At 41.0% G+C, this 26,340-nt stretch overlaps 1 protein-coding gene across 1 annotated transcript in view; it reads left to right on the top strand.

Annotated features, from left to right (window-relative positions):
- Positions 1 to 26,340, top strand: part of ASIC2 (acid sensing ion channel subunit 2) — a 354,556-nt gene that overhangs the window by 131,755 nt on the left and 196,461 nt on the right. The gene's annotated exons all lie outside the window — the stretch shown is intronic.

Genomic DNA, 26,340 nt, shown 5'->3' on the forward strand with positions numbered 1-26,340 from the left:
CTGTCTTCCAGGGCTTTCACTCCTTTTGACTAATAATTATTTTCCTTGTCATTGAAGTATAACCCAGAAGTGGGTATAGGCAATGGAGTTGCCAAACAGCATCTGGTTCTGCATTCAGTGCTGTCACAAGGGTCCCCTGGAGTCTCTTTCTGACCAGTTGCTGGGCTTTGGCTTGGGAGCTCCTGAAGCTGCTGCTACCTTTGTTGCTACCGCCTAGTCCTGCTACTGTTGTTTCATTCATGTGGAATCCAGGCCAGCTTCCACCACAGAGCTCTCTTTCTGAACACCTTAGTTTTGGGGGGCTAGGAAAATGTCTCACTATGATCTTTTGTTGGCTCTGTCACTCCAGAATTTGATTTGAGGTGGGCTCAGCTGGGCACTTTCTCTACTCTGCCATCTTGACTCTGCCTCCAGAAGTCCACAGCAATAAGACTTTGAGCTGAAGAGGTGCAATCCCCTTCAATCCATTAGATTATAAGCTCCTTGAGGGTAGGGAGTCTTTTGCCTCATTTTGTATCCCCAGTTCTTAGCACAATACTTGGCACATTGTAAACACTTAATAAATGTATATTGAATGAAGGGCTATTTATAAAACTACAAAGTTAAAAGGGACCCTAGAGCATGAAAGGTTAAAGTCATAAATGTCAGAGATGAAAGAGAACTTAGAATAAAAAACATCAGAGTTGGAAAGGGAACTTAAAACATGGAATATTAGAGCCAGGAGGAATTTTAGAAGGGGGATCATTAGAACAGAACAGGTTACAGGTCACAAGTATAGAAAGTGGAATGTTACAATGGAGAATGTCATTAAAGAAATTAGAACAGAGAATGTTAGCATCAGAAGGGACCTTAGAATAGTGAAGGTTAGAACAAAAAATCTCAGGTCTGGAAGGGAACTTAGAGCAGAGAACATTAGGGCAGAAAGAAACCTTAGAACAGAGAATGCCAAAACAAGAAGCCTCATTGGGGTTCATCTAGTCAGAAGGTATTGAACTCAAGCTGCAACATTACTGATTGCAGCCTATACCATATGAAAATGTAATTGGGAAATGTTTAACAAAATGAATGAAAATATAATACAACATAGATAATGTTAATTTGTGGTTTTCTAAGTCAGTATATGGCTGCAGGGATCCATTTCTATCTGAGTTCGACACCACTGGTTTAGTCTATGGGTCCTAAATATGAGGTCTGTGTATAGATTTTAGGGAGTCTGTGAATCTCCATGAAACCAAAAAAAAATCTTTATTTTTCCTAACCTCTAACTATAATTTAGCATTTCCTTCAAATGTGGGTTATTTTTTTTCCTGATAAGTAGTCCATAAGCTTCATCAGATCACCAAAGAGGTCTGTGACAAAAAAAAAAAAAGGTTAAGAACTTCTGAGCTAGTCCAACCCTGTCATTTTACAGAAAACTGATATCCAAAGGGGTTAAGTGATTAGCTGAAGATAACATAACAATTTGCTATTTATTCCTCTTTCAAAACAAGTCAACTGATGGTCACTATCCCTAAAAAAGGTGTGTTGTCTATCCTTGGGAAAGGAGCAGTTTCAAATTAGGTGGGTGAGTAGCTCTTAAGTGGAGTATAAGGGAAAAGAAGTATTCGTGTTCCTCTATGTTGCTTAAAATAGCTCTCCAGTGATTTCTATCAGTACTGCCAACACTTCATATAATAATTAATAATAATAATAATAACTAGAATTTCTATAATGCTTTAAGGTTTGTAAGACACTTTACATACATTATTAGCTTATTGATCCCCACAACAACCCTGGGAGGTAGGTGTTCATTATTATTATTATTATTGTTGTTGTTGTTGTTGTTGTTCCCTTTTTATAGTTGAGGAAACTAAGGCAGAGAGAGGTTAAGTGATTTGCCCAGTCTGAGACAGGATTTGAATTCAAATCTTCCTAATTGTAAGGGTATCACTCTATAGCCTACACCATGTAGCTGCCTCACAATATTTCTTTCTGTTGTGTCAGTGGTATGTGTGAGAAAAAAACAAAAACAAAAAGAATTTTGTAAAAAGTCTCCACCTGTCTGTAACTAATACCACTGGCCCCTGAAATGCCCCTGTTATGTTTCTAAGAAAGTCATCTCTCTCTCTCTGTGTGTGTGTGTGTGTGTGTGTGTGTGTGTGTGTGTGTGTGTGTGTTGGGAAGACAGTTTCTAAAGCATTGGCAGGGCCTGATTTATACCTACTACTTATACTTAGAAAGGTCTGAAAGGATTAGGACTAACATCTCACTATTTTTATTTCCTTTTTAAAAGAGTCATTTAAATAAGTAATGTATAAATATTCAAACCAGCTGGATGAGTAACAACCTGTCAGTCCTACAGTTCAACTTAGCTTTCTCCCACATCTGTCTTCCTACTCCCTATCTATCTCTCTCAGTCCAGGACCCACATGCCTTGCTGCCTTATTGATCTTTAGGTCTGTATCCCATCATCATTTTCTAAAAAGTGGCAAGAATAAAATGGTTCATCCTCCTCCAGAGCCCTTTCCTCAATTTAATATCCCTCACAATGTAGATGTGATCACTCAGACTTCCTGAAACTCTAGTGGAGAAGCTACCGGCCCCAGGTGCACCTCAAAGATACCCCCAAAACAACACTCATCTACTAACAATTCCTAGAATTTTGCTTTCCTCTTTTTTCTTTATTTCTGTGTGTTTACAATGTCGAATAGAGCTGAGCTGTAATACCAAAAGTCTGCCAGCAGCTGTCCCCATCTTCTGAAAAGTCAGAAGGATAAATGTCAAGCTGAAATAGATGTCAAGTGATCTAGTCCAACCCCTTCATTTTACAGATGAGGAACCAGAGTGTTTAGGTGATTTGGATACAGAGAATAAGTGATGAAACCGGGTTTAAAAACCAACTCAACTGATATCCAGAGAAGTTAACTGACTTTCTTCAATTCTGAGGCTGAGACTTTTATCATACTGATTTGTTCCCAGCTAGGTGATGCTGGACTTGGAATTAGGAAGACCTGAGTTTAAATTCCACCTCAGGTACTTCCTAGCTGTGTGACCCTGGATAAGTCACTTAACCCTGCCTGCCTCAGTTTCTTCACCGGTAAAATGGAGGTAAAAATTACACCTACCTTGCCAGGGTTGTTGTGAGGATGAAATGAGATAACATGTATGAATATTTTGCAAATCTTAAAGTGCTATACAAAAATATTAATGTATTCCTCTTAGCTATTATTATTATTATTATTATTCCCTACTTTTTTCAACCTTTCATCTCAAATTCTGTGGATAAGATTTACTTTGCATTCATTCACTCATTCAGAGGTGGCGATTGGATCTGGGATTTCATTGCTAGAGATCTTCTAGTGAGCAAATTCCTTGTACCAATAGCTTAGGTCAGCATTTTCTCTGAAATTTCTAGTATGACAGTTGCCTGGGACTTTGAGACTTTAAATGATTTGCCCAGGGTCATGCGGTCAGCAAGTGCCAGGGGCAGAATTTGAACCCAGATCTTCCTGACTCAAAGGTCAACTCTCTATCCACCGTGCCAGCTGCTTTCCAAGGCTCACTTAGCCTGGGGAGCCTTAACCTTATCTATGTCAAGGACCCCATTTGCATTCTGATGAAGCCTAAGGACCCCTTTTCAGAATAATGTTTTTTAAATACATAAAATACATGGGATTGCAAAGGAAACCAAATGGTAATGAAAATAAAGCTGTGAGGGCTTTTTTTCCCATCTAAGCTGGACCTCTGAAATCTACCCAAGGACCCCAGGCTATGGTTCCTTGACTCAGAACAAGCGAAATGTTGGCTTTAGAAAAGGATCCCTTTCTCACCAGTCCCTCATAAGGAATCTGGTCTCTTCTCTGCAGTTGCATGCAGTCTTGCAAGCTCATAAATAGTTGACATTTATCTAGCACTAGAAGGCTTGTGAAGTATGTTACATAAATCCTCTCACTAGGTCCTCCCAGAAAAATGGAGCTTTTTACTATTCCCATTTTTCAGATGAAGAAATTGAGTCTCCTATGGGCTAAGTAGCTGATCCAGGCTTGGATTCTAGGTTCCTTAAGGTTCCAAATCCAGGATGCTTTCCCTTATACAACACTGTCTCTCTAAAAGGGGTCTTAGAAGTCATAAAGGACAATCTCCTTAAAGATTGTATGAATAAGAGGCAGCTAGGTGATGCAGTGGATAGAGCACCAGCCCTGGAGGCAGGAGGACCTGACTTCAAATCTGGCCTCAGACACTTGACACTTACCAACTGTGTGACCTTGGGCAAGTTGCTTCACCCTCATTGCCCAGCCCAAAAACAAAAAAAGAAAAAGCATTGTATGAATAAGAATACCGGGGCTCAGAGAAAGGAAGGGGGATAACCAAAACTCAAATTTAATGTCTTTTTTTTTTACTCTAACCCTAGAATTCATTACAAGGTACCACATAGCCTTCTGTATATGCCCCAAGTAGTCAATAACGCTGGAAATAAGGAGACCTTCTGTCTCTCTACATGACTAGGGCTTCAGACCTAGGCAACCTACTGCCATTACCCTCATTTCCTTTAAAATAGGCTCCTTTCATATAGGGCATTCCTTTGAGACAGGTGTGTGCATCTGGCTGCAAATGAGGCTCCGTAAAATAAATTCCCTTTGTTCTAAGAAGCAGATTGTTAGCAAAGTCAAACCTCTCCAGCTCAGCCACACTGGGGGAGGTAAGTTTATATTAGTGAAAAGTCAGAAGTAGTGTGTGTATAGTGTAGTATAGAGGAACCATGGGACTTTTTTTTTTCCTTTGCCATTCCTGATTTAAAGTGGATGTTGGGTGGAGTAAGGAGCAGTTAGGTATAATTTGACCCTTCAGGCAGAGCTGTGATAGAATTCTTGTAGCTGAGGAAAAATGAGATGTGGGACAGGTATCATGCCAAGTCACACTGGAAAAGGGGCAGCCTATCCCCCTAGGATATCCCCCTAGGAGTTCCCAGTAGTAATTGGGAAAACTTGCCTCTTATACAAAACCACTGAAGTTGCTTTAGGGCAGCTAGGTGGCACAGTGGCTAGAGCACTGGCCCTGTAGTCAGGAGGACCTGAGTTTAAATCTCACCTCAGACATTTACTAGCTGTGTGACCCTGGGCAAGTCATTTAACCCCAATCACTTTAAACATCTGGAGCCATCTCCACTTGACCTGATGGTTCTGGAGGAAAGACTGAGGTTGGTGACCATGTACAGCCCTCCCGCACTTCAGTCCAATTCATTGCAAGTCATAACTTTATTCCAAAATCATGGTCCTCTTTGAGAATAAAGGACAGGGGGTAGCTAGGTGGCACAGTGGATAAAGCACTGGCTCTGGATTCAGGAAGTCCTGAGTTCAAATCCTACCTCAGACACTTGACACCTATTAGCTGCGTGGCCCTGGGCAAATCACTTAACCCTCATTGCCCCGCCCCCCCAAAAGAGAGAGAGAGAGAGAGAGAGAGAGAGAGAGAGAGAGAGAGAGAGAGAGAATGAATGAAGGACAAACAACAACAACAAAAAAAGAAGTTGCTTTAAAAAGAAAGGCTTGTCGGGCCATCACAGCTATAGAAGAAGATAATAGAATCTAACATGGTAGCTTAGCTATTCCATAGGAAATCCAGTGGGCAAAATAGAGCCCTGGACCAAAATCTTGGCTCTAATACTTACCAGCTAAGTCACCTCAGTTCCCTCATCTGTAAAATGGGGGTGCCCAGTGTGTAATTTAAGATTCTAAATGTGGATTCTAATCTGTTCCCCCAGTTTTGGGGGAAACTGACTAAAAATCACTGATAAAACGAGTTTAGGTTTTTAAGGGTTTATTGGAAAATAGAAAGCAAAAGATTGAGAACAGAATTCCAACAGCCTGGCATTCCTATCTTTCCTCAAATTTCCTGTGAAGTCCTCTGCCGCTGCCACCATCAAGTCAGGAAGCCAAAAAGCCCAGCGCTCTCTGTGCAGGCTCCCTTTCCTCCTTCCTGTCTCCTCCCAGACCATAGGAGGCTCCTCAAGTTGATTGGCTGGTAGCCTTGATAGACAGCACCCATGAGCAAACGTCATTTCCTGACGCCGAGGAAAAGCCACAATGCCTCTGAGGCATTTTCCTCATGGCGGAGCTTTCCCACAGCAAGTCTCCAGTAGGTGGCGTCATTCCAATCATTACACCAGGATCACATTTACCAAATGAATAAAGTGAGACCCAGAGAACATATGACTATAAAATCATCGATCTCCTAGCGTAAAAAAGGTCCTGAGAGGCCATCTAGTCCAACCTCCTCATTTTACACCTGGAGAAACTAAGTCCCAGCATAGTTAGGGGATTTGTGTAATCAGTCACATAGGGAGCAAATGTCAAAGTTGGAGTTTGAACCCAAGTCTTCAGGATCCAAATCCAGTACTCTTTCCACTCATTGTACCATGGTGATAGAATGACTCTCTGGATGACCCCCTGGAAAACTAACCCAGTGGTTTATGGACAAGATAATACGAGCTACCATCATGGGAGTCAAAGACAGCCAAGAATTGGTGATCATAACAACAAAAATACACATTTATATGCTGCTTTAAGGGTTTCAAGACAACTCTATCTGCATGGAGAGCAACATGGTACACTGTATTGTTTTCTGGATTTGGAGTCAGGGAGTCCTGGGTTCAAATCCTACCTCTGAGATTTACTAGATTGATGGCCATCAGCAGGTTATTTAAACTCATTGAGCCTCACTCATTTGCCAAATAGAGTGAATTCTCTGTGCCTCAATTTCCCATTCTGTCAGATGGGGATATCAGCATCTCTAGCACCAAGCTCACAGAGCTATATTGTCTCCCCATTTTGGAATGGAGCTTCATGAAGGCAGGGACCATTTTGCTTGTCTCTTTGTAGCCTGGCACATAGTCGGTACATAGTTGGCATTTAATAAATGTCTGTTAACCTGCAAGCATTCCTATAACCTGGTGAAGCAGAAAGTGCCGAGCATCATCATCTTCATTTTATAGATGAAGAAGTTGAGCCTTGAAGGCAGGGAAGTGACTTGTCTATGGTCACACAGTCAGTAAATGACTGAGCCAGGACTCACGGCTGGGTCTTCTGCCTCCAAGTACTGGGCTCTTTCTACTAGACTGCATTGCCTCTCTCCCTCCCTCCGTGGACAATAAAGCGGCATTAATTCCAGCCCACCCATTCAGAATTTGCAATAAATTAGAGCAGCCATGAGTATTAATGAGTGAAAAGAAATTCAAAATCATTTCATCTGCCAATTTCAGAGTCTTATTTACAAGGAAGAATCAAGTTCGGAATACTAATAACTGACATTTCTTTAGTATCTTTAAACTCTGTTAGGCACTTTACATATATTCCCTCATTTGAACCTCACAACCCACCTGCAGGGTAGATTTTACAGGCATCATTATCCTCATTTTGTAGGATAACTGAGGGGCCTCTTGTCCAAATGGTCATTTTGAGGAAACCGAGGCTGAGAAAGAATCTAAGTGACTTGCCCAGGTTCACACAGCTAGTAAATGTCAGAGACTAGATCATAGGATCATCGATTTAGAGGTGGAAGGGACCTGAGGGGTCATTGAATCCTACCCTTTCATTTAACAGATGAGAAAGCTGGGTTCTAGAAAGGTTAGATGACTTACCTAAGGTCACACAGATAGTAAGGGACTGAGACAAGATTTGAACTATTGTCCTCTGATGTTACATGCAGGGCTGTCTCCTTTTCCCCACGCTGGATCTAAACCCAGGTCTTCTTGAATCCAAGGCCAGTTCTCCATTATACCATGCTCACCCACTCTCCAGAAATAATATTTTTTCCCAAACTGGGGCCTTAAGAAATAAGGATTCTTGGAACATGCCCAGAATATCTTTGTCCAGCAATTAATTCCTGTATGTTATGTTATTATTTCTTGGATGCTAAAGCTTTTATTTTTTATGTTTGTGATATACTGTTGTGTCATGGAGGCATATTGTGAATTATAATTTTTTCATTAAGCCACCTCATTTTAATGATTAGTACCCATTTATATTTGATTCTGGCATATGTTCACCATTTGAAAGTAAAAATACTGCATTCCATTAAAAATAGCCTGCAATTCAGACTTTTCACCGAGGCTCAAAAAGCTAGACTGGAGGAGAAATGATTGAATTCCTCTCTGCCATGTACTATGAAAACTCAGAGTTGGGAATTATTACCTGGTTGAATGACTGCTCAACCAGTGTTAAGGTGAAGAAACAGTATGGAGTCAAAGAGGCTGTGAATTTGAATCCTGGTTCTGTTTATTACCTCTGTGAACTGGGGCAAGTAAATTGCTTAAGTTTTCTAGGCCTGTCTCCCCCTCTTTAAAATGAAAGGGTTGAGTACCTTCCAGCTGCAAATCCCATAGTTTTAGGAATAACTGATAATTAATTTTAACCACATTAACACTATTTATTAGTTATTGATATTAAATTAATAATGATAATCAGTAATTATTCAATTAATAGTGGTTGTTGATTATTAATGAATTAGAAATTGTTAATAATAATTTTGATGGGTTTGTCCTGTCAGAATGGATTTCCTGACTGATGTTCCGATTTTGTTTCTGTTGTTGTTTTGATTCAGTAGTATCCTACACTCCGTGACACCATTTGGAGTTTTCTTGGCAAGGTGGTTTACCATCACCTTCTCTAGATCATTTTTATAGATGAGGAAACTGAGGCAAACAGGGTTAAGTGACTTGTCCAGGGTTGCACAGCTAGTAAGTGTCTGAGGCCAGAGTTGAACTCAGGAAGGCGAGTCTTCCTGACTCCAAGCCCAGCACCTCTATCCACTGTGCTACCTGGCTGCCCCTATGTTCCTGATCAGAAAAGCTTTATTTCCTTTTCAAAAGCCTATGGGTAGGGGCATCTAGGTGGTGCAGTGGATAAAGCACTGGCCTTGGATTCAGGAGGACCTGAGTTCAAATCCAGCCTCAGACACTTGACACTAGCTGTGTGACCCTGGGCAAGTCACTTAACCCTCACTGCCCTACCCCCCTACCCCCAAAAAAGCCATTATAATTATAATGATCAAATAGAACCCCAGAGTTGACTTAAGAAAATTTGCCTACCTCCATTCATTGAAGAACCAGGTAACCATGGGTGTGAAATATTACATGCCTTGTCATCGGTTTTGCAAATCTGTATTTTTTTTCATTTAAAATTTTTGTTATGAGATGACTGGTGGCCATGGGGGGTGGAATAGGGATCAGACCTGTGATTTCATTGGCATAGGAGACTCTTGGGTTAGGAAAGATTCCCAGTCAATGCTGATTAACACTTTCTTTGCAGTTTATGGTCTTAGAGAGCTGCCCTGAGCATTGAAGGCTTAAGTGAATTGCTATAGATCATACAAGCAATGTGTCTCGGAAGCAGAACTTGAATCTAGATTTTCTTGGCTTTGAACTGGCTCTCAAATCACTAACCACCATCACAACAATAATAATAGCTGACATTTATATAGCTTTGACTATGCGCCAGACATTTCACAATTATTATCTCATTTGATCCTCACAGCAACCCTGGAAGGTAGGTGTTATTCTTAATCCCCATTTTACAGGTAAGGAAACTGAGGCAAAGAGAGGTTACATGACTTGCCCAGGGTCACACAGTAAATTTCTGAGACTGCGTTTGACTTTAAGCCACCCTGACTCTGGGCTGAGAACTCTAGCCACTACACCTCTCATTAAAAAACAAATATGACATAAAAATAGATGACATCAATAGAAATGAAGAAAAAAGACAAAGAAGCAAAGGGTAATTGAATATACATTTAGACAGTCAATCAATAAGCATTTATTAAATTCCTTCTGTGTGAAAAGAAATAGCATGACCTATTAAAATGAAAGATGCCCATACAAATTTTATTAGTTTTTGCCCATACAAGTTTTAAAAGAAAAACAAAGCATCTTAGGGTCAAACCATCCCTCAGACACACTCACTGAGGTTTAGGTAGGATCTGGGGGCTAGCTAGGGGAGCTAAGAACATGCCTACTGGGAAGCTTCAAGCCTTCAAATGTTCAACACCAAGTTACAAATGAGGTTTTGGAACCCTACACCCTTTGTAATTTGGGGGTGACCTACACAGGTAGAACAACCAACTATGTCTAAAAGATCAGTTTCCCAAACTGGTCATTTTGTTTTATCAGCCTGTCCCTACCCCAATCCCTAGTTTGACTTTTCATGAACCTGAAAACAGGGAGAATAAACAAAGCCAACCTTGTCTTCTCCTGGCTTAGATTTGTGCAAAGCACATGACCAGCAGGACCACTGAGGATGCTAGAATGAGGATTAGCACTGGTTCCTTGAAACCTTTATTGAGATCCTGGTTTCTTCTAATTTGTTGTTCAGTCACATCCAATTCTTTGTGACCTCACTTGGGGTTTTCTTGGCAAAGCTACTAGAATGGTTTTGCCATTTCTGTCTCTAGTTCATTTTATAGCCGAGGAAACTGAGGCAAAAAGGGTGACATGACTTGCCTAGGGTCACACAGCTAGTCAGTGTCTGAGGCCAGATTTGAACTCAGGAAGATGAGTCTTGATGACTTCAGACCCAAGCATTGTTCACTATGGCACCACCTAGCTGCCTAGTTCTTCTAATAGCTAACAGCATCACTTTGGACATATCTCTTTCCCTCTCTGGACCCATTTCCTCTTCTATAAAGAAAGAAATCCTGGTTTTTCCACTTATCTACTTTTTAACTATCACCTTAGGCAGGTCATTTCTCTTGGGAGCTCAGTTTTCCCTATGTAAAATTAAAGAATCCTGTGTTGTTGTTTTTTAAATGACCTTATGAAGAGTCACTTCCCCTTCCTGGGCCTCAGTTTCCCCCCTCTGTTAAATGAGAAAAATGGACTAGATGAACTAGTTGGTCCCTTCTAAGTCTGACTATAATTCTTGCTCCAAGAAATCCTCATCTCTACCCTCCCTTCTCCTCCTCCTTCCCTGTGAAATGGACGCATTGGATTAGATGACTAAGTGCCTTTGAAACATTGAAATCCTACCTGTGGATGGGATGGCAAGTTTCATAGTTCAGTTAGTTGACTGTGACTTGGAAGAGGCTGTGAAAAGAATCAAGGCATCCTCACCATAACAGCTAGCATTTCTAGAGTGTTTTAGGGTTTGCACATCAATTTACAAACATCCTCTTGTTTGATCCCTGTAACAAGTCTGGGTTGTGGGTGCCTCTGCTCAGAACTCCAGTGCAGTTGGTGCTTTCTCTATTTTAATACACCAGGCCAAAAAAAAGCACCCGAGGCACAAGACAGATCATTTGGATACTGGTATTGCCATTGCTACAAGATACCCCGTTATTGTCCTGTCCATTATGGTACACAGAGACACAGTGGATGATACAGGATCTTGGATCTCCAATCCACACTAAAGACAGGCAGAAAAAGAAGGGGACTCTAAGTACAAATAAAATGAGAATTACAGTCAATCAGCTGTGTTCTCTGCCCTGAGCCCTCACCCACTTGCTAGCTTTAGGTGGCCCTCAGGTCTCAGCTCAGTGTCACTTATTCAACATAAGGTGGCAAGTTGTCTACTATTAGGACAGCTCCTTTACCCCCTTCTCCACCTCCATATAATTCGAGTAATTCTAAGCTTTGGTGCCCAATGTCTTTTTGCCAGGATTGCAAACTCAAGTGGTTTTCTTGCTTTTCTCTCGGTTTTTAAAGATCAGGGGTAACGAGAAGCACAAACTACCACATGGCATAGTCCAGATATGGGATCTGAGGGGGCCTGGATCTAAATCCCTCCCATCTTTGCTATTTACCACCTGTATGACCTTGGGCAGACACTTCCCCCTCCTCTGCATCTTTATCTAAGGCCCCGCCCTCTTCTTATGTTCCAGGACAGTTTGAATGAATGGTGATGGGAAGTTATGGGCTGATTGGGTGGCTATACATAATTTATTAACCCATCAGCTAGGCATTTAGGAAGCACCTACTATGTGCTAGGCACTGTGCTATGTACTAGGCTGACAAAGGAAGGCAAAAGATACTTCCTGCCCTCAAGGAACCCACCGTCATGCAAACAACTATGTACTAAAGAAATAAATGGGAGGCAGCTAGGTGGCGCAGTGGATAGAGCACCGGCCCAGGATTTAAATCCAGCCTCAGACGCTTGATACTTACTAGCTGTGTGACCCTGGGCAAGTCACTTAACCCTCATTGCCCCGCCCAAAAAAAAGAAAAGAAAAGAAATAAATGAAGGCTAATTGGAGATGACCCATGAAGGAAAGCACCAGCATTCTCCAAATCTTCCCACATTTATCTGAGCAAGAACAAAAACAAAGCGAAGGAGGGACATGAGGTCATTGTCCTCCACCCTAGGCCCACATTCCTGCCTTAGTTACATAGCTTTTCCAGTAACAACAGCATGGGATCCCATGTCCTTTATACTGTTATCTAGAAAATTCCAAACCACCACCAACTCTGAATTTGCAAAATTATAGCAATTGTATAATACTGGGTATATCTGTATTATTCTCATAACACCGAGCTGGAAGATACATCAATGGGCACATTAAGTCCCGCCTCCTCACTAACAGAAAAGGAAACTGAGGCGCCGGGAGGAGGTGAGACTTTCCCAAAGTCACATGGGTAAGCACCATAGGCAGCTTTTGAACACAGATACTCTTACTCTTGAGTCAAAAGCATTGTTCCACATTGTAACACCTCGTACCCCTGGACCACATGAGGTGGAACTTTAGAAATGGAAGTGACTTTGGAGAGCATCTAGTCTAAAGATTCTTGACCTGGGGTACATGAATTGCTTTTTTAATATTTTTTTGGGGGGGCAGGGCAATGAAGGTTAAGTAACTTGCCCAGGGTCACAGCTAGTTAAGTGTCAAGTGTCTGAGGCTGGATTTGAACTCAGGTCCTCCTGAATCCAAGGCCAGTGCTTTATCCACTGTACCACCTAGCTGCCCCTGCTTTTTTAATGTTTTGATAACTATATTTCAGTATAATTGGTTTCCTTTATAATCCTACATATTTGATGCATTTAAATACATTATTGTAAGATTCCAGGGACACAAAAAAGGTTAAGAACCTCTGGTAGAAATGCAGTAGGCTCATTTTACAGATAAGGAAACTCATGCCCAGAGATATAAAATGAGTCAGCCAAAATCATACAACTAGGAAGCCGAGTCTTCTGGCCCCAAGTCCATGGCTTTTTCCACTGAATCTCACCTTCTCGCTTTCCTTTTTTCTTTTGACTGCTCTGTCTTTTTAAACGGTTTGCTCCTTCAGAGCAGGTACTATCTTTTACCCTTTTTTTTTTTTTTTTTTTAGCCCAGCACTTAGCACAGTGCCTGGAACATAGTAAGCATTTAACAAATGTTTACTGACTGACTGGCTTGAATTTGTTAGATGGTGGTTGCCTAAAGCCCTTTACCAGTGAGCCCCGAAATTCTATGAAAGACATTAAATAACCTATGAAGCAGAGAGGAAGGAAACATCTCAGTGCCAACATGGTGTCAAGTCCGACAGATGGGAGGAAGCACAGGGTCTAAAGGTGAATGGAGAGATCATGGGGCTTGATCACTTTCTAGTCCCACAATCCCACTGATGGCTTGCTTTCTGTGATTGCCAAAAGGGAAAAATGCATGGCAAGTTGGACTCTGACCCAGTGAGCTGCAGGGCCCCTTTACAATCCATTCTGTCAATTGTTTTGCTTTCAGGAGCACCCAGAATTCTTAATCCAGTGCCTGGCATATACTAAGTGCTTGATATTCATTCATCATTCATTCATCCATTTGTTCACTCCTTCCTTTCTTCTTAAGAGCACCAAAAGAGAAAGGATGAGGAAAGAATAAAACCCTTCATGTAAGTATCCCCTCCCCCCCCACCCACCCAGGAAGCCTGCTGGATGTAGTGAGAGGGACATGGCAAAGCCTGACTTTCCATGGAAAGACTATCTATGGCATACAGAGAATTCAGGATATCAAGAAGATTGCCCTGGACTGTGGGTACAAGCTGCCCAGTGACTTGGAGAAGCAGGAGGAGAAAGTGGTACTGCCAGCTGGTACCAATGAAGATTCAAGGGGCTGATGTAAGGCAGCCGGGTGCTATACTTGGAGTCAGGAAGATCTGAGTTCAAATCCCACCTCAAATACTTATCTAATGGCATAATAACCCCGGGCAAATCCCTTTACCTTCTCAGCCTCAATTTCCTCACCTGTAAGATAGAAATAATGTATATGGAAATGTTCACTTTATTTGGTATTTTGGGGTTTCAGAATAAAGAAAAAACAAGAATTAAAGACCATTCACATGGACCACCAGCCACCTATCCCAGAGTCAACAAAAAGTAGTCCATTGATCTTGAAAACCAGGCTGGGGGGTAAGAATGGGAGTGAGCCCATCAGAACTCCTACACTACATCTTCTCCAGGCAGCACTGTTCCAGAGGCCACATCCCAACTGCTTCTTGGAACAGACTTGGAAGCACCCCCACTCAAGCACATGGATCGCAGAAAGCATTTTGTACTGTAGGAGAGCAGTAGTTGGCCTGATATCTGTGAATAGAGGTGGTGCCAAGGGGAGAGGTTCTGCAAATGAAAATGTCTAATCAGTATCAATTTTAGGGGCTACTTTAGTGGTGGAAGGAGAAATGTTGATATTTTACATTGGTGATTTTATAATCACCAGAGTACTTAGCTTCACATAAGCCGTTTCCTATTCATTAAATATAAGAGCAGTTTTATTCATTGAAAAGAACTCTTCAATTTATGACATCCTGATTGCTTTGGGTCTAAAAATTTGTTGAAGGAAGATTTTTCTTTTCCTTTATTTTTTAATTGGCTACATATATAAATAGCATCACAGTATGGTCGCTGCCAATCGTATGCCCTTAGAGGCCAGTCCTCCATTGTTCTCAGGCCAATCCTATGCCTAGCCATACGTTTCAGTTATGGATGCCATTGAGTTTCCCTCAGTGAGTAGTATCTGGGCATGTCCAGATGCTTTCATTCAGCTATTCATTCTTTAGGTATTTCTCTTGTGCCTGTATCCAGTCAGCAGCTTTTGTTCCCTATTGCCGTCTGCCCATCTGTAAAATGAGGGGGCCCCCTTCCAGTTCTATTTTGCGTTCCTATGACTCATTGATCTATGGGAGCAGTCCTCCTTTGATTTGTTGGGAAGGAAAGAGATGCATACCAGATCTAACATTGAACTGGTAGCTAGGAGTAGCTAGATGGTGCAGTGGATAAAGCTCCTGCCCTGGATTCAGAAGGACCTGAGTTCAAATCCAGCCTCAAACACTTGACACTTATTAGCTGTGTGACCCTGGGCAAGTCACTTAACCCTTATTGCCCCACTGAAGAAGAAGAAGAAGGAGGAGAAGAAGAAGAAGAAGAAGAAGAAGAAGAAGAAGAAGGAGAAGAAGAAGAAGAAGAACTGGTAGTGTAGTTAGACTCCTGTGAAGGGGCTGCTTCTATGTCACTTTGAGCAAGTCATTTCTCTCACCAAGTGCCTCAAAGAGGGTGGACAGAAATCACTAAGATCCCTCTCTACTCTCAAGCTCTAGAAATGAATCTCTGACTCTCCTCTCTGGGAAGCAGCCACAGTAACAGTAACATGGAGGCATGAGAGTTCACCTTGCCCAAGGAAATAGGTGACTTGCCCAGTATCACACAGCTAACAAGTGTCTGAGGCCAGATTTGAATTTAGGTCTTCCCAATTCCAAGCCAAGTACTATATCTACTGTGCCACTGTCTTCATTAGCGTTCATTAGCAGAAACTGTTGAACCAATTGTCAGGGATCATAGGCTCATCATTTGGGATTGGAAGAGACCTCACAGACCATCAAGTCTAGCTTCTCATTTGATAGATGATGAAACAGGTCCAGGGAATGACTTGTCCAGGGTCACACAGATAGTAAGCGGTAGATTTGGGATTTGAACCATGGTTGCTAAGTACCTACTGTGTGCCAGTCCTAATAGAGAGGCAGAGTGGTATCATGGAAAGCTGACTGGCCTGAGAATCACAAAGTCCTGTGTTCAAATCCTAACTCTGGTATATACTAGCTGAGCTGTGTGACTCTGAACTGGTTGCTTAACCTCTCAGTGCTTCCTGGCAACACTGTAAGCCTATATTGCTAGGTAATATTCTAAGACCATGAATTTTAGAGTAGTTGCTGGTTTGCATTGGTAGGGAGAGTTTCTTCACTGAGAGTTCTCTATTCATCCCCCCTTTTCGCCTGAGAAATTTTTACTTGACCCCAGGTATATAGGCATATAAAGTAGGTATACATACCTCTTACTGTTACCAAAATTTTCACAGCTCCCACATTCAAGAGAACCACAGTTTACGAAGCTAAGCTCAGGGGCCGCTAGGTGGTGCAATGGATAAAGCACCGGCCCTGGATTCAGGAGGACCTGAGTTCAAATTTGGCCTCAGACACTTGACTCTTACTAACTGTGTGACTCTGGGAAAGTCACTTCACCCCCATTGGCCCGCTAAAAAAGAAGAAGAAGAAGAAGAAGAAGAAGAAGAAGCAGCTAGGCTGTATACCATTCAAATTATAGGTCCAATTAAAAACAAATCCTCCACTTTGGAGACTGTGGTAAAAAGTTTTAACAGTCGGTTAGATAATGGAGAGATGCCAGTTTTTTTTTTTAGGACCACCCTTTTGGGGAGGAGACCAACAGCATGAGCTACGCACACCAGTCCGCCTGCGACGCACGCCAGATTGCCTGCTGAGCACTCGACTTCTGGGGTGCGAGCTTAAAAGGCAAGGAGAGAACGGAAGTGGGGGCCTTTTTTCCTGCTCCGCTGGTTTCCTGGCTGGTTCGCCAAATGTCAAAGCGTCGGTTCATGAGGACAAAAAAAAAAATCACCCCTCTGGACAAAACTTTCCTCTCTTTTTCTATATTGTTATTCACATATTAATAGTTAGCAATAGTTATTATATTATTTTTACTGTTCCGTCAAGGAAATATTTTGTTTCTTGAGGAACAAAAGGGGGGAATGTGGTAAAAAGTTTTAACAGTCAGTTAAATAATGGAGAGACGCCAGTTTTTTTTTTAGGACCACCCTTTTGGGGAGGAGACCAACAGCATGAGCTACGCACACCAGTCCGCCTGTGACGCACGCCAGATTGCCTGCTGAGCACTCGACTTCCGGGGTGCGAGCTTAAAAGGCAAGGAGAGGACGGAAGTGGGGGCTTTTTTTCCTGCTCCGCTGGTCTCCTGGCTGCGCTGCACAGACAGACGCTGACTGGAGTTTGACTCGGCCCGGCTCTCGGTTAACAGCACGCGCTTGACTCGGTCTCTCTCCCCAAAGGTGGCCTTGGGTTTTGGTGAGTTTTATACGGAATATAGATTAAGCCTAGAATTAAGACGATTTGTATTGTATTTCTACTTTCCTATCCTTCTAATCAACATCACCTTGTGACTACCATACAATAAAAGCTCTAACTAGAAAACCAGAAGCTTCTTCCATTTACTAGTCTGGGAGATAAATTAAGGGAAAGGTTAAGTAGGGGAGATTTATGATCTAATATCCAATTTTAATCTCACAAGACAAAGACAAAAATTTAAAAGGGCTTTAGGCAACCAACAACTAACAAATTCAAGCCAGTCAGTCAATAAACATTTGTTAAGTGCTTACTATGTACCAGGCTTACAGTCTATCATGGGAAGCAACATGTGTGTGTGCACTAAGTGGAGGAGTTGCCTTTCCGGGTATGGGTTGGACTAAATAAATGGTCCCTGAGGATCCTTCTGACTCTGGCATTTGATAATTCAGTGGCTCTCAGTTCAGTGCCGCTGTTCATCCCCACTCTTCATGATACTCCCAACATCAATCCGGTCTCACTGAACTCTAATAATAATGTTTTCTCTTTAACTGTCACCCCCACAGAGTCTGAAGTTTGTTCAGATTGCTCCGGTTTTATTCAGGTCTCAGCCCTGGGGTGGTTCCAATGAGCTAAGATCTCTGGAGAGGGAGTTGACACTACTCACCCCCTGTCAGTAGGATAGGGACTTTGAGTTGGGTTTTTTTCTAGGAATGGTGACAGGCTTGCATTGGTCTAGCCAGGCTCTCTGCCTTGGCCCCATTGATGAAGTCTGGCATGAATTCCAGCAGGATGGCTAGCCTGGGTCAGGGGTGTAAGTCAGTGGTCACAGCATAGGGACAACCTACAACCTCAGCCTCATTAAACTCAGGCTCTAAACAACTGTCCAGTTGCTATAAACAGGACAGGACTGGCCTCTGGCTAAAGCTGAGTAGCCTACTGTTTTGTGCTGTAATTTAGCAAGGCAATTTGGGAGCAGTAATAAAAAAGAAAAAAACACACACCACTGACTGGAATCTGAGGCCAGGGGATCACATCCTGGCTCAGTTTTTGACTAGCCAAGTGGCCATAGGCAAATCACTTGCCCCCCCCCATGTCTCTGTTTCTCCATATGTAAAATGAAGGGTCAGAGCAATGGAAAGACACTGGACTTGGAGCCTGTTTCGAGATCACAGCTCAGCCACTTATTGCTTTGGAGACCTTGAGCAAGTACCTTCACCTCTCTGGGTCTCAGTTTCTACATCTGTAAAATGAAGGGATTGGATTAGATGTCTTCTAAGGTTCCTTCTAGCTCTTAAATTATGATCCACTTTATTGGGGGGGGTAGGGCAATGAGGGTTAAGTGACTTGCCCAAGGTCACACAGCTAGTAAGTGTCAAGTGTCTGAGGCTGGATTTGAACTCAGGACCTTCTGAATCCAGGGCCGATGCTTTATCCATTGTGCCACCTAGCTGCCCCATATGATCCACTTTATAAAGTGGTCATTCGAGCTCTGCTTAAAGAGCTCTGGTAGGGAAGCAAGAGAGACCCATTTCTTCTCTGGGCCTTAGTATCCACATCTCTAAAATGAGGGGGTTAGACTGGCTGGCTTCTGAGTTCCCTCCTAACTCTAAAACCTTTGATGGGATGATCTATCTCTAAAATCCTTTCTGGTCATATCTGTAACTAGGTCTATTCTTCCCAACCCACCCTCCCTTCCAACCCCGGGCAGGATGCTCAGAGCTATCCTTCTTGTCTTTCACTGACCATGTGCCTGCTTCCATGGGGAGGGGGAGAAGGAAAGGTAAGAGAATAGAATGTCCCCTTAAATCTTTTTTGTAATAGGAATAACCACACCCTTTAGTTTAATCATTTTGTGAATCTAGATAGGGGTCTTGGATGAGAGAGGTGGGGCTATAAAAGGTAGAGGTGTCCCCCCCCCCATCCACACCAAAGTAAAACTGCTCTTCAGGTTGGAACATCTAGGAATCAGACCATTTTCAGGCAACTCATACCATTGCCCTCAGGGGAGGGAGGTCACCATGGAAAATTTCTGTTTGAATCATACCTGAGAAACTTACTAGCTGTGTGACCCTGGGAAAGTCACTTTAACTTCTCTCTGCCTCAGTCTCCTCCTTTGGAAAATGAGGATATTACTCCATAGTACTTTGCACAGAAGGTTGTTGTGAAGATCAAATAAGATGATGTATAGAAAGGTCTTTGAAAACTTTCAGACTTTCATATGATGTCAGTTATCATAATCGGGATAGGGCTAGGGAATAGACCTGTGATTTCATTGCAATAGAGAACTCCTGAATGAGCAAGCATCCTCTTCTGATGAAGGTCTGCACTTTCTTTTCACCTTTAAACTTCAGAGAGTTGTCTAAAGCACTGAGAGGTTATTGATGCCAAAGAAAGGTGTTTGAACTCTATTCAGTTGGTAGGCAATAAGCAGGTAATGAAAGATTTTGAGCAAAGAAGCAACATGACCAGATCCATGCATAACAGAGAATATTCTGACAATTTTAGGAAGAGTGGATTGGAGGAGGGAGAAAGTAGGGGTAAGAAGATCTATTTAGGAGGATTCTTATAAGGATAAACTATTTACATTCTAATGGTTGGGGAGGGGAGATGTTAAAAGGATTCTTTCAGAATTTTAATATCACAGAGGGTCATAGAATTAGTTGATTGAGACAAACCTATAAATAGTTTCATTATGTTTTGAAAATGCCCTTAGAAAAAGAAGAAAAGGGAGTGGTGGAGGTCTCATAATGGGAAAATGGGAGGAAAGATGGCAGAATTTGTTAACACACACAACTGAGTTGCACAAATAGAACTAGATACAAACAGAAGGAATGGGAGGAACAGTCCTTATTTGAACTTTGCTTTCATTGAAACTAGTCAAAAGAAGGCAACACACACAAAAAAAGAATTTGGTGAGCATTCAGCTCAACTAGGATCCAGATAGTAATAGGAAGGAAAGAGAGGGGAGTAGAAGAAGAAGGGTAAACTCAGGGAGGGATTAGTCATAAGCAAAGCAACCCTAACCTTGGAGAAGGGATAGTGAGCACAAGGTTAAAAAGAAAAAAGGGGATAACAATTTGAAATAGACAGGGAGCGATGAGTTTAGAGAAGAAAAATATAATAGAATTGGATGGAGGGAAAAAACAATTAGCTTTCATAACTGTGAATGTGAATGGGGTGAAATTGCTCATAAAACAGAAGAGGTTAGCAGAATGAATTAGAAAGCAAAATCCAACAATGTGTTCTTTATAAGAAACACTTGAAACATAAAGACTCATGCACTTGAAATAAAAAATTGGAGAGAAATCTATCCTTCCTCCACTGAACACAAAAAAGTAACAGTAGCAATTGTGATTTCATACATGGAAAACAGTAAAAAAAAAGTGCTTAATTTTAAAAAGATAATATGAGAAACTACATTTTGATAAGAGAAAACAAATAATGAATTGATTTTAATACTTAACACATATGCACTAAATGCATAGCTTCTAAAAATTTTAAAAACTCAATGAATTACCAGGAGAAATAATAAAACTATATTACTGGGTACCTCAATTTACCCATATCATTCCTAGATAAATATAATCAGAAAATAAACCAAAAAGAACTTAATTACCAGAATAAAATTTTAGAAATATTAGACCCCTGCTGATTATTAAATGGAAATAGAAAAGAGAATACATTTTTTCAGCTACATATAATACCTTTACAAAAATTGATCATGTCTTGGAACATAAATACCTTATAAACAAATGCAGAAAAGCAGAATTATTATATACATAATGTTCTTATACAAATATAATAGAAATTATTTTGAATAAGGAGCCACTGAAAAAAAGTATTAAAAATCAACTGGAGACTAAATAATTCAATCCCAAAGAATCAGTGAATCAAAAAGCGAATGTTAGGGGCAGCTAGGTGGTGCAGTGGATAAAGCACCAGCCCTGGATTCAGGAGGACCTGGGTTCAAATCCAACTTCAGACACTTGACACTTACTAGCTGTGTGACCCTGGGCAAGTCACTTAACCCCTATTGCCTCACCAAAAAAAGAAAAGAAAGAAAGAAAGAAATGATAGATAATTTAATAAAGATAATGACAACATTGAAACAATATGCCAAAATTTAAAGGTTCCAGCTATAGCAGTCCTTGGGGGAAATTGATAGCATTAAACATTTTAACGAAAGAGAAAACTAACCAGTGAATTCAGAATGCAACTAAAAATGCTAGAAAACCAACATTTTTTTTTAAAAATTAAACAGAAAGATCAAAATCTTGAAAATCATAAAGAGATGAAGAAAATTATAAGCAAAAATCCATTGAATTAATTTTAAAGGCTGAGGAGCTATTTTTAAAAAATAGATAAACCATTAGATAATTTGATTAAAAGGTAGAAAAAGAAAAACCATATTACAAGTATCAGAAATGAAAAAGGAAAAATTCACAACAAATGAACAAATAAAGGTTGTTATTATAAACTATTTTTGTCCAACTATATGCCAACTAAACGGGCGTCTTAAATGAAATGGGTGAATATTTACAAAAATATATTTAATATTCTAATTAACAGAACAAGAAATAGAAAACTTAAACAGCTCAATTTCAGAGGAAGAAAGTGAGCAAACCATAAATGAATTTCCAAAGAAAATAAACTCCAGAGCCAGATGGATTCACAAGTGAATTCTATTGAACATTCAAAGAATAATTAATTCCAATATTATATAAACTATTTGAAAAAATAGCCAACTGAAAGATCCAACCAAATTCATTCTATGATACAGAAATGTCTTTTTTTAATATATATTCTTCCCCCCCCCCCAGAGTAATAAGGATTAAGTGACCTGCCCAGGGTCACACAGCTAGTGTCAAGTGTCTGAGGCCAGATTTCAACTCAGGTCCTCCCAAATCCAGGACCAGTGCTTTATCCACTGTGCCACCTAGCTGTCCCCAGAAGTGCTTTGATATATAAACCAAGGAAACTTAAAACAGAAAAAGAATGCTTTACGTCAGTATCTCTAGTTAATATAATGCAAAAACTTTAAATAAGATATTAGCAAAGCAGTTTAAACTGCATTTCACAAAGATTAAAAACAAAAACCATTTTTTATTTATCCTACAGTTGCAGTTCATTTAATATTAGGAAAGCTATAAACTTAATCATATTAATAGAAAAATGAATAAAAACCCTATGATTATACCAATAGATGCTTGGAAAGCTTTTTTTGAGATTTCTGTTAAATATGCCAGAATTTAGGAATAAATAGACCTTTCTTAAATAACTGCACTAAGCAGTAATAGTAATTAATAAATATTGATCGATTGAAATAAAATCTACCTGAAGCAAAGTGCTTCCATTATGTTACAGATATAAACTGGAATCCTTTCTAATCAGGGGTGAAACAAAGATGTGCATTATCACCACTTCTGTTTGATATAGTATTAGAAATGCTAACTAAAACAATAAGATAAAAAATAAAAGAAATTGAGAGAATGAGCATAGGTAGAAAAGAAACAAAATGATCTCTTTGAGCAGATACTATGAAGGTATACTTCAAGAACCCTAGAGAGCCAAGTAAATAAACATAAATAATTGAAAGAGTAATTTCAGCAAGCTTGCAAGATATAAAATAAATCCATACAAATCACTGACATTTCTATATAGTATCAATAAAACTGAGCAGGAAGAGAAAGAAGGAAAAATTCCATTTAAAATTACTGCAGAATATAGAAAATACTTGTGAGTCTGCTTTCCAAGAAGCATATAAGAACTATGTAAATGAAACTACAAACCACTATTTGCAGAGATGGGCCTAAATAATTGGAAAAATATCAATTGCTTGTGGGTAAGACAAGTCAATATAATAAAAATGACAATGCTACCTAAAATTAATTCATCTATTCAAGACCATAGCAAAAGGATTACTTTATAGAACTCGAAAAAATAATAGCAAATTCATAATGAGAAAAAAAAGTCAAGAATCTCAAGAGAAATAATGAAAAGAAGTGGAAACAAAATGGGTGCAGCATTGCCTGATCTCAAACTATACTACAAAGAAATCAATTTCAAAACAGCTTGGTATTGAGAATTTATTAAGGACTTATTTGGTGCCGAGCACTGTGCTAAACCCTGGGGATACAAATACAAATGCGGGGGCAGCTAGGTGGCACAGTGGATAAAGCACGGCCCTGGATTCAGGAGTTCCTGAGTTCAAATCCGGCCTCAGACACTTGACACTTACTAGCTGTGTGACCCTGGGCAAGTCACTTAACCCCCATTGCCCCGCAAAAAAAAATAAAATAAAATAAAAAACAAATACAAAACAGTCCTTCTGCTCAAGTACTGTCTATTCTAATAGGGAAGATAACCCATGTAGGAGAATGGCAGCCAGGGAAGGGTGTTTTGGTTTGGGAAGTCATGGGGATATGGTGAGTGGAGCCATAGGAGCGTTGATTGATATGACCATTCCAGGAGCAATCGCAATGTTGCTTTGATTACAATTCTAGAACTGGAAAGCAGAAGGGACATGAAGGAGAGGGGGGAGGGTATGTGTGCATTCATAGGGCAGGTGGCAAAAACATGGCCAGGGTGGAATATGAAGGTTGGTTAGGGTTGACAAGATAGAATGATCTATGGGATGTACTAACAAGTTAGGGCAGTTTGGGCACCAGTATTATTACAGAGCTAATAGAATTCAATCCCCCAAGGCGTGATCTCTCAAAGCAGCTGGGTGGTGCACCAGGCCTGAAGTCAGGAAGACTCCTCTTCCTGAGTTCGAATCTGGCCTCAGGCTCTAGCTATGTGACCCTGGGCAAGTCTCTTAATCTTGTGTGCCTCAGTTTTCTCATCTGTAAAGTGAGGTGGAGTAGGAAATGGCAAACCACTTCAGTATCCTTGCCAAGAAGATCCCAAAAGAGGTCACAGAGAGTCAGACACAACTGAAAAATAACTAAATAACAAAACCATGATCTCTAATCCTCAGTAGCATCTGGGATATGACAATAACCCAGGTCCAGAGGATGCAGCAGCAAACAGGGACAGAAATAGGGGCTGTTGTAGAGACAGAAGCAACAGGATTTAGGAATTGATTGAAGAGGAGCAGTAAGGGAGGGGAAAGAATCAAAGATAATCTCAATTTCTGAAATAAATCAAAGCCGAGTTGAGAAATAAAACCTCTTTAATTGAGATCCCAGGGTAACAAACCTGCTACCCTGAGGGATGTCCAGCAGATTTCCCAATTCCAAGACCCAAGCAAAAGCTTCTTATACCCTTAGGAGGAGAAGGGGAGGAGGCAGTATGAGGTAGCAAGGTCTGGTCATGAGACCCCAGTGGCCCTTGGCAATCCAGGCATGGAAAGCCACTTCATTCTGGCTATTTTGCCTTTCGTGCCATGAATCCCAGTGGAAGGGGGCAAGGATATCAGAAGCTGAGATCCAACTTGAGCTGGACTTCCCCACAAGGCAAAATGCCTGGGTGGTGGGTCCTAAGATGTGGTTCAGCTCAACCTAATCAAGAGTAGATATCTTAAGAATGTAAGGACATTACTGAAATTTCGACATGACAAGGATCATTTAAGGGAGTGGCAGTCCATATTACATTTGGTATTAACAGTTTCTGTCATATTAGCAATTATATTAACAATTTTCTGTCAATTACCTTCCTGCCCCCTCCTTTTAAAAATGTAAATTGATATAATAGCAGTACCACTAATGGAAATAAGAAAAACAGAGACGAGAAGAGCTAATGACTAAGGGGCTCTCAGGCCTTTCCTGTTGAACAATCTAGGTTTCGCAGCCCAAGGGAACACCTCCTTGTCACCAAGTAGACTTGATTTGCCCTTTTGTATCCTCCACAATTTCTAATTCCATTTTTGCCACTGAGTGAATGGCTATGTGACCTTGAGTAAAACATCTGACCCCTCTGTGTCTGTCAAATGGGAGTAATTATTCCCTTTCTTCTCATCTCACCAGGTTATTGAGATGATCCGATGAGATAATTCCTGAAGCCCTGTAAAAAAGTACAAAGTGTTTTAGAAATGGGAGCTTTCCAACAAGCTTCCCATGCATGCCCATTATCTCCTATGAGGGAGGAAGGGAGGATGCCATTATCAACCACACTAGACAGTTGAGGGAAAAGGCTAAGTGTGAGGTCTGTGGGCCTCTCTTAGGGCAATGGATGCCTTCCTGGAAGTTGGATCTGTGTTGAATTTTTGGAAACCAAATCCAGTTTCCCTCTGCCTTATATTACATTGTCAAAGCTGTCTTGCCTTGCCTTCTGATTGAGCCTCATTTGTCAGCAGTTCCTCCTTGTGGCTTCCTAAGGGCCCACCCTCTCCACAGCCTGTCTGTCAAATAGCCAATGATCCAGAAGCCTATGCTTGTTGTGCCAGGGGAGCCACTATTTAAAGAAGCCCACTTGACTCTTTGTGTTATATGACTCACCAGCCCCCTTTCTCTTATCTATCTGGTGAGTCTCGATTGTCCTATAGTGGATTCCACCAAGACTGGGAGGGAGTAGACCTCACTGCCCCCTTGACAGTGAAGGCCTCGGGCATTTAGAGAGCTCTCCCAGGCATTTCACTGAAGGCACTTTTCAGGTGAATAAAAATTGCCAAACAGTTTACTAAAAGGAAAGCTTGGCTGCACTTCAGTTTTCTGGAAGGGTTCCCACCTTCCTCTGCTGTAATGACAATGTGTGTTTCCAGCACGGATGGGAACAGAGCCCATTTTGTTGGCTCTGCAATTCTTAGCTTCCAGAAATGAGCTTCTTCTCTACCAGGGCCCTGTAGCTTTCCTAGAGCAGGGCAAAGGCTAGCAAGGAAGCAAAACTATTCTTCTGAGGATGGTTTGTTTCATATTTCCCTCCCCTCCTTCTCCAAAAGGCCGTTACCAAGTCTTTACAAGCTATTAAGTAGTTGTACCAATAACACCGACTACAGGATGTACTGGGAGAGAATTGGAGATACCAAACATTGGAAGGAATGAATGAATGAATAGCATTTAGTAAACGCTTACTATAATTTTAATGGAGCCAGCTAAATGGCT

The sequence above is a fragment of the Dromiciops gliroides genome, chromosome 4, assembly GCF_019393635.1.
Source record: "Dromiciops gliroides isolate mDroGli1 chromosome 4, mDroGli1.pri, whole genome shotgun sequence".
NCBI lineage: Eukaryota > Metazoa > Chordata > Mammalia > Microbiotheria > Microbiotheriidae > Dromiciops > Dromiciops gliroides.